Genomic DNA, 9,458 nt, shown 5'->3' with positions numbered 1-9,458 from the left:
CGGTTGGTGCCACCAACCGGGACCAAAGGCCGCCGCTTCCCGCCCTTTGGGCTGCTGAAAATTGGCATTTGGTCCCGGTTGGTGGCACCAACCGGGACCAAAGGGGGGCATTGGTCACGGTTCGTGCCACAAACCGGGACCAGTGCTCTGGGTATATAAGGTAGCGCTTGTGAAAATTTCGCCAACCGCTCCCATTCGCCCTCGACGCCCCCAGGCCGTTCGTCGTCGTCGTCGCCGCCCCGAGCCCGTCGTCGCCCGCTCCCCGTCGCCATCGCCCCGCGCCGCCGTAGGCCTTGTCCCCGTCACCGGCCTCCTCCTCGTCGCTGCGTGCGCCATCTCCGGCCCCCTCCCTGTTGCCCCGCTCCGCGTCGCCGGCCTCCCCCGCACCATCGCCGGCCTCCTCCTCCCCGTCGCGCCCCTAGTGAGCTCCCCCCTTCCCATCGATCCTTGTCGCTCTGACCATCACCGTCGAGAGGCTCATATGTATGGCTATGTATGTATGTATGTATGGCTATGTATGTATGTATATGCTCATATGTATGTATGTATGTATGTATATGCTCTCTGTATATGGATTTGGCTATGTATATGCTCTCTGTATATGCTCATATGTATGTATGTTCATATAGCATTTTTTCTATATATGAATTATTATTTTGTTCATGGATATATGCTAAAGAAAACGAGGGGGTGATAGATGATGATGAGGGGTCGAGAGTGGGACGAGAGGTCGAGAGGTGTCGAGGGGAGAAAAAAATGTTATCAGGGACGAGGGTCGTCGAGGGGTCGAGAGAGGGACGAGGGGTCGAGAGAACTAAATAAGAAGAAGAAGAGGAGAGGAAGAAGAGGAGAAATAAATAAGAAGAAGAAAAAAGAAGAAAAAGAAGAGGAGAAGAAGAAAGGAATAGTGGAGAAGAAGAGAAAATAGAATATATTCTATTTTTTCTTCTTATCCACTATTCCTTTCTTCTTCTCCTCTTTTTTTTCTTCTTTTTTTCTTTGATCTTCTCCTCTAGCTATTCCTTTCTTCTTCTCCTCTTTCTTCTTCTTCTTCTTCTTCTTCTTCTTCTTCTTCTTCTTCTTCTTCTTCTTCTTCTTCTTCTTCTTCTTCTTCTTCTTCTTCTTCTTCTTCTTCTTCTTCTTCTTCTTCTTAATTTTTATCGGGAACGAGGGTGTCGAGGATCGCCGAGGGGTCGAGGGTCGGGAACTAGGGTAGAGGGTCGAGGGTCGTTAAGGGGTCAAGGGTTGAGGGTTTCAGGGTCGAGGGTTCAAGGGTTCTATAGGGTCGAGGGTCGAGGGTTCCAGGGTCGTCTAGGGGTCGAGGGTTCCAGGGTCGTCGAGGGTTCGAGGGGTCGAGGATCACCGAGGGGTCGAGAGAGGTTTCCTAGTGTCAAAGTATTGAAGAAATCCATGGCTTCATCATTAGCCGGAAGTAACCAGGGCATGACGAAGTCCTCCAAAATTATTTTGGAATGGTGTCCCGGATAGGATAATTTGCCTTTTTGTATGAATTTTAGCAAAGGCCTTCCAAATAACGATATTTGGAAGGTTCTTGCTGAACTTTGTACCAAAAAGCGAACTATCCTATCTAGGACTCCGTTCCAAAATAACTTTGGAGAGCTTCGTACCATCATGCACATGTTACTTTCGCCTAATGATGAAGACATGGTTTTGTTGAATCCTTTGACACTACGCAACCTCCCGACCCCTCGGCGATCCTCTCGAACATGAGAGGAAGAAGAGGATCGCCGAGGGGTCGAGGGTTCCAGGGTCGTCGAGGGTTCGAGGGGTCGAGGATCGCCAAGGGGTCGAGAGAGGTTTCCTAGTGTCAAAGTATTGAAGAAATCCATGGCTTCATCATTAGCCAGAAGTAACCAGGGCATGACGAAGTCCTCCAAAATTATTTTGGAATGGTGTCCCGGATAGGATAATTTGCCTTTTTGTATGAATTTCAGCAAAGGCCTTCCAAATAACGATATTTGGAAGGTTCTTGCTGAACTTTGTACCAAAAAGCGAATTATCCTATCTAGGACTCCGTTCCAAAATAACTTTGGAGAGCTTCATACCATCATGCACATTTTACTTTCGCCTAATGATGAAGACATGGTTTTGTTGAATCCTTTGACACTACGCAACCTCCCGACCCCTCGGCGATCCTCTCGAACATGAGAGGAAGAAGAGGATCGCCGAGGGGTCGAGGGTTCCAGGGTCGTCGAGGGTTCGAGGGGTCGAGGATCGCCGAGGGGTCGAGAGAGGTTTCCTAGTGTCAAAGTATTGAAGAAATCCATGGCTTCATCATTAGCCAGAAGTAACTAGGGCATGACGAAGTCCTCCAAAATTATTTTGGAATGGTGTCCCGGATAGGATAATTTGCCTTCTTGTATGAATTTCAGCAAAGGCCTTCCAAATAACGATATTTGGAAGGTTCTTGCTGAACTTTGTACCAAAAGGCGAATTATCCTATCTAGGACTCCGTTCCAAAATAACTTTGGAGAGCTTCGTACCGTCATGCACATGTTACTTTCGCCTAATGATGAAGACATGGTTTTGTTGAATCCTTTGACACTAGGCAACCTCCCGACCCCTCGGCGATGCTCTCGAACATGAAAGGAAGAAGAGGATAAAAATTAAGAGGAAGAAGAAAAAAAAGAGGAGAAGAAAGAATAGAGGAGTTCTTCTCCTCTATTCTTTCTTCTCCTCTTTTTTTCTTCTTCTTCCTCTTTTTTTTATCGGGAACGAGGGTCGTCGAGGGACATAGATGTAGTGTCGTCGTTGTCGATATATACCCCCTCCCGATAGCTTACTATGATTAGGTAGCTAGTTCTACGTTTGGCACTAATACATCCATCTGTCATGTTTGAATAATAATTGCCATGTTGTAAATATTTATAGAAACTATGGACACCGCCCTAGACGAAGCAAAAGAAGCGTTGTAGAGGGACATAATCGCAGAAGGAAGTGATGTCGCCTCGTTGTTTCTCAACGACATCGATGGTCTGGAAGGAGAGGGTGAACAAGCTGGCTACGGTGACCTAATGCCGGTGCAAGAAGAAGAACATGAGGACGGCTCCGGTGACCCAATGCCGGTGCAAGAAGGAGACCGTGATGACGGCTCCGGTGACCGAACCGAGTCCGGCCAGGTATATATATTAGTTAAGCCTGTGCTGACTAGCTGATTGATGCATTCATTGTTTTGGTATGTACACATATTAATTAAGTCTTTGTTCTTTTTTCTAGCCCTCCGGATCGAGCACAACTTCGGTAAAGAGATGAGGCCCGAAGAAAAAGTTGAGCTCGGATGAAAAGTTTGAGATCATAGCAATCGCGCCCGACGGCCAACCGATTGAACCCCTCTGGACAAAGAGCGCATTTGTTGCTCAGTGCGGGGTTCTGGTTAGGGACAAGATCCCGATAAGCATCCAGCAATGGTTTAAGCCGGCTACAAAAGACCCTGAGGTGTCTTATGTCAATGATATGCAGAAAAATGATCTTTGGACTGAGCTGAAGTCAAATTTCACCCTACCGCCAAAGGATAATCCAGAGAACCCAGTTAAAGAGCAATTAATCAAGTCTTTTGCTCTTAAGAGGATGGTAGAACTATTCAGGAGGTGGAAGAAAGAGCTGAATAAGTTTGTCGAAAATAATGAGACACCAGAATTCAAGGGCAGATATGAGAAGATCAGAGATCACTGGCCCGCATTTGTGGCCCACAAGACATCGGAAAAGAGTAAGAAGATGTCGGCGACAAACAAGCAAAATGCTGCAAAGAAGATGCTTCACCATCGCACGGGGTCAGGTGGCTACCTCGTAGCCCGGCCTAAGTGGGCCAAGACTGAGAATGATCTGGTTGATAAAGGGATCGAACCAGAGAAAATTAGCTGGCCAGATCGTTGCCGGACTTGGTTCTTCGGGGCTGGCGAAACCTTGGACCCTGTAACAGGGAAGTGCATTTGGACGAACGATCAAATGGACATACCAGTCAGGAAGCTTAAGCAGTATATCGAAGCAGCGCAGCAAGGGAAGTTCTTTCCAGACAGAGAGAACGACGAGCTCACAATGGCCCTCGGGAATCCTAAGCACCCTGGACGGACACGAGGCACGCCAGGCTCCATTCTGTGGAAGGTTGGGTTTCCGGACGCAGGCGGTTACAAATCCCATGAGAGGAGGAAAAAAGTGCGGCAGACCCAAATGCAGGCGCTGCAAGCAAGGGTAGACACGATAGAGGAACGACAAGCAAATCGCAGCAAACGTACTGCCGAAGCCTCCCCCGAAGCTACCCCGCCATCTCAGCGCAGAAGCAGCGTGGCTTCCACCAAGCTGCTTCAGCCGGAGCATGCCTTGATGGCTCCTGCCAGCTATCTCGTGGATGCTATCACGGAGTCTCAAAATTGCCACCTTATGACGCAATGGATGAATTTGAAGGTCAAGGCGGCTGTTGGCTCTGTTTATCCTACTGAACCCGGCGCAACTTTTCACTGTCGGCCGATTCCAGAAGGATATGCTAGGGTGATGGTGGATGAAATAACGGAGGGATTTGAGGACCTCCAGCTTGACCACCCTACCGGTGAAGGGGAGACTCGGCTGGGGTCTGCTCTGAAGACTCCATGCCTATGGGGGAAGGAGCTCATCAACCTTCCGAACTGGACGCCTCCGCCTCCTCCTCCTCCTCCGGTGAGTCAGGGCACTCCGCCTCCTCCACCGCCTCCTCCTCCGGCAAGTGACGATCAGGGCCCTCGGCCGGCTCCTTCTCCGGCGCGTGGCGGCACTCCGCCTCCTTCTCCGTCTGCGCCGACGCGCCCGAGCAGCCAGCCTCCTCCTTCTCCGCCTCGTCGGCAAGGGCGGAAGAGACCTGCCGCCGCTCTAGCTGCTCCGGCGCGTCGTAGTCCTTCTCCTCCGCCTCGTAAGCAAGTAAAGAATACAACCGCTTCGTCTGCTCGGTCGGCGTCTAGCAGTACAACCAGAGGCGAGAGGGCATACAGATTCGGTCCTTCTCTAAAGACTCCAGAGAAGTTACCATATGAGAGGACCCCGGAGGAGAACGCCGAGATCGCGCGAACCGAAGTGGATGACTGGTTTCAAGGGTTGAGAGCAAAGAGACATCCACCTCCGGAGGAGAAGGTAGATCCGGTGAAAGTGAAGCGCACTCTGGCTGCCCTGGCAAAACCACCCAAGTCTCCGCCGAAAGGCAACTATGAGCGCATTATTGCAAAGACATGGGCCGAAGCGGAGCGGTCGGGAAGTACAGTCAGTGATCAAAGGCTAAAAGAACGACGAGTAGCTGGGAAACAAATAGCCCAGCTCGGCGAACAAGCGAAGCAATCGTGCCCCCCCCCCCTCAAGGTGCCTAGCGACATCGTCGATCCGAGGATGATGCCCGGTTATGGCAATGTTGACGATTACCTGCCCGACGATGTACATTATGATCCCATGGAGGTGCAGATACACAGATACGAGTACGGGAAGCCTCTCGTCAAAGATGAAAAATCTTTAACAACGATGATGCGAAGATTACATGATTGGTACTTGAAAATCTGCAGAGAGTCTGGGGGAGGAGTACTTTGTATGCGAGAGTTAAACCGGAGCATGACCTCGTTGGAATTGAACTGTTGCCTATTCCATTTGAGGAGTTCTATCCGTTTTTCAATCAATTGGCCCTCGATAAAACAACGATCACCTGCTACTTTTGTCATTAAGTCTCTCTATATAGCTCATCTCTTTCATTGCATGTATTTATAATTATCCTCACTATATTATGCAGAATGAAGATCACCGAATTGAAGAAAAGACAAATCGGTGATATTGGGTCCGTTAACACATATCTCATAGATGCAACTGAGGTTCAACATCGTCCCGGAGATACCGAGGCCAACTTGCTACAATCATTCAAAAAAAATGAAAACAAAGATATAATACTCTTTCCTTACAACTTCAAGTGAGTGTTACTGTCTTGTGCATATTCGGTTTCCCTTATATATTAGTCCAGGTTATAGTAATGTAATTGATGAGTTATGCATGCGTGTGCAGTTTCCACTATATTCTCCTAGAGATTAGGCTTGAGCAGGAGTAGTAACCGTCTTGGACTCTAAACGAAAAGATCCCCATGAGTATGCGCGACTGAAATCCTCAAGAAGTAAGTTAAATCGATCATTATCCACCATATCAGCAACTTTGTTCATTTCCTGATATCAAGTAATTGTTTTCTTTGTCCGGCAGGGTTTGGAGAAAATTCACCAGAAAAGTTCCGGGACTGCCGAAGGAGCTGGAATTTAGACATCCGAAAGTAAGTACTATAGTAGCATGTTCTGCGCATCTCCTAGTGATTCAAGCGCTAGTTTCATCAATACCATTTAGCATTCTTGCTTATCAGTTTGATTGACCTCTATTTCTTGTAAAGTGGTTATGGCAGGAAAAAGGGAATGATTTCTGTGGATACTACGTTTGCGAGTCCATCCGCCACACGACCTGTGAGCGGGGCGGGTACTCTGACAAACAATATGAAGTACGTAAATAACAACATTCACAATTTTATTTTATTACCATCATTTGTATTGAGTTTCATTTATTCATATATATATATATGTATTGACCCCCTTCTTCAAATTAAATGTTTCGGAAGCGGGATGAACTCCTAGCACCAGTTCGCATGCGAGCAATTCAAGAGGAATTGGCGGCATTCTTTTTTGACCAAGTGATCGCTGAAGACGGAGAATACTATGTGGACCATGAGTCCGTATGATTATATTTGTAAGAGATAATTATTGTATATATGTAGCCGGTAGTGTCGGATAGATATACGAGAACTTGTTGTTCGACCAATCTCTCGGAGAAGGAGAGGTGGTCAATATCACTTCTCTCTGTATGCATATATGTTCATGACGATCTTCTGTTTCCTTCGTTTGCTTACTAGCTAGCTAGCGTGTCTAGTCCTCTCTATACGTATGTATAGTACGTAGCGTCGACCAAGCACGGACGTAAGAGAGGACACTTCTCTCTATTAATTATAGCTAGCTAACACAATATATGAAACACCTAAATTAACCCCCCAAAACCCCCAACCCCCCCCCCCTTAAAAAAAACAAAAACCCCAGCCACAGAAATGCTAACGCGTGGATGCCTATTGGTCCCGATTGGTGCCACCAACCGGGACCAAAGGGTCTCCTGCCTGGGCTCTGCGCACTACCCACGTGGAGGCCCATCAGTCCCGGTTCTGGATTGAACCGGGACTAAAGGTACAGGGCATTAGTACCGACACTTTAGTCCCGGTTCAGGAACCGTGTTGGGGATATACCCCGTGGCGTAAACCGACCGGAAGTATAAACCGGCCGGTTGGATGATTCACCGGCTACCCGCCCGGTCTTGGCGGTTCATTAGTAACCCGGCGGGCGGGTCAGATGGATGACGAGGCCCATGGCCCAGAAGGCCGGTTCATACTATGGTGGGCCGGTTTAAGAGGAAAGGCATGAGGAATATTTACCTTACAAGGAGTTAAGACCAGGACTTGTATCCGGTTTGTATTAGAGATAGACTAGTCCTAATCCTAATAGGACTCCACATGTAAACCGCCCCTTCAACATATATAAGGAGGGGCAGGGCACCCCAAAGAGAGAGAGACAACAATCAACAATCTTAGGGCTAGACACAAAGAGGAGAGCCGGTTTACGACGACTCCCTCATGAGCATAATGAGACCTAGCCTCAAACAGCATGTAGGGCTATTACCGGATGATGTTTCCAGGGGCCCGAAGCTGTCTAAATCCTTGTCTTGCGTGTTGATCCGCCATGCGTTTCTCGTCCCACTCAACCCCTCTCAAGCTATCACATAGATGCGTTGGCCTCACGACTAAGTCCTGACACTAAGGACATCTGACGTGACAATTCCACGACAAACCGGGACTAAAGGCCCTTACAAATCGGGACTATAGGCCCTTTTTCTACCAGTGTGTCCAAGCTGACCCTTGATCCAAGGAACCCTGTGGCATGGTTGGCTGCAGTTGACATGGGAAATAAAACACTGGAACTTGTCTCTGTTACTGATAAAATTGCATCCCGTTGCAATCAGTTCCCTCTCCCTTGTGCATTCTCCAAGTTTCTCACATGAAGAATGTGATGCTCACGACTCATGTCCGTCGGGACTTGCTGGCTTGATCAAGGAATAAGCCTTGTTCATAGAATTGCTATCTGCTTGTTTGTATGTTCGAAATGTTTCCTTTCATACACAGTTGTATAACTGAGTTTAGAATGCATCTGTGGAGTTTTTTGAAACTGTAAAAAAATGTTTCCTTTTCTTTTTCGAGAAAGAAATGCTCCGAAACACATCTCTGCAGTAACAAGTACAATCTGATAACGGAATGACTAACTCACATCTAGATGTTTTTTAGTTATGTCACATCTAACTTGTCCACCACATGATAAGAGGCTGTAAGATTGGTGCAAATTTTTTTCGTTTGTGTTGTCGATGTGTCTCGTGTCGCTAGTGTCCCTCTTGGTTGTTTTTCCTATCACGCGCAGTGGGTCAGCCTTCGTGGGCATATGGTTTCTTTTTTTTTCAAATGCGATGGTGCCCCGCTGCCTTTTGTTCTGCTTTTTGTTCAGGTCTGGGCCTTTTTGTGTTGTTTTTCCTTTTTATCATTTGTTTATCATAAGCCTTTTTATTTTAAAAATCTTGATTGTTTATTAGAAATTGAGTCAATCCTAAATCTCGTGCGCCTTCTGCTCCCATCCACCACTCTATCTTCTCACTCTCACATTCCCCCTTTTCTTACACTTTTATCATTTTATTTCGATTTTTGTGTTCCTTTTACGAGTGGCATTGTTCATTTTTTTCAAAATTTTTGTGTTTGTGTGTGTGTGTACGTGCGCCCGTGTTTTTCATGCGGGCACAACATTTCCAGTCGAGATCCGCAAAAAATATATTTTCAAAGTCACAAATAGATTTTTGTTATGCAGGCATAATATTTGTTGACTTTTTGTTGGAGTTATCTTTGCGTGTCTACACACATGGGATTGTCCCTATGTTCTACAGTCATGATTTTTTTCCTACTACATGTTTTGTGCATGGACTTATCCATTTATGCGCTAGCCCATTTCCTTTTGTTTATTCCTCCTCTTTCCTTTGTTTTCTTATTTGTGTGTCCGTGGTAACACTGTCATTTTGAGCTGCAATTTTTTCTCTTTTTTGGGAGAATTTTTTCCTGATGTTTCTATCTTTTTCCTTTTTATTTACTTTTTTGTTTTTCTTCTCCTTTTCTGCTTTTAATCCATAACATTTTTTGTACAAGATATTTTTTGAAGTGTGCGAACACTAATTAGAATCCATCATTTTTTTGAAAAAATTGAACACTTCTTCAAATGCATGAAATTTTGTCAAACTTATTATTATTTTTACAACTTTACATAAATTATGTTTTCTAGATAAATTAACTTTTAAAATTTGTGTTTTTTTGTAAATCTTTGTGTGAC

The sequence above is a fragment of the Triticum dicoccoides genome, chromosome 2A (assembly GCF_002162155.2).
Source record: "Triticum dicoccoides isolate Atlit2015 ecotype Zavitan chromosome 2A, WEW_v2.0, whole genome shotgun sequence".
NCBI classification, from domain to species: Eukaryota; Viridiplantae; Streptophyta; class Magnoliopsida; order Poales; family Poaceae; genus Triticum; species Triticum dicoccoides.
Note: the sequence above shows the minus strand (reverse complement) of the source record.